Here is a 460-nt window from a genome sequence, read left to right on the forward strand (position 1 = left end):
TTAAAGCCTTGTTGAGGCTTTTGTTGATCCTTCCATGAGAAATTTGGATGATTTCTCCATGATAGATTATAGGTGTTTCCATAAGGTTCACCCATATAATTAACCTCTGCCATGGCAGGGTTCTCAGGATCATAAGCTTCTTCAGAAGCTGCCTCTCTAGTTCTGTTGGATGCATGTTGCAATCCATTCAGATTTTGAGAGATTATGTTGACCTGTTGAGTCAACATTTTGTTCTGAGCCAATATGGCATTCAGAGCATCAATTTCAAGAACTCCTTTCTTCTGAGGTATCCCATTATTCACAGAATTCCTCTCAGATGTATACATGAACTGGTTGTTAGCAACCATGTCAATGAGTTCTTGAGCCTCTTCAGGCGTTTTCTTCAGGTGAATAGATCCACCTGCAGAATGGTCCAATGACATTTTCGAAAATTCAGAGAGACCATAATAGAATATATCTA

The sequence above is a fragment of the Arachis duranensis genome, chromosome 6, assembly GCF_000817695.3.
Source record: "Arachis duranensis cultivar V14167 chromosome 6, aradu.V14167.gnm2.J7QH, whole genome shotgun sequence".
In the NCBI taxonomy this organism is placed as follows: Eukaryota; Viridiplantae; Streptophyta; class Magnoliopsida; order Fabales; family Fabaceae; genus Arachis; species Arachis duranensis.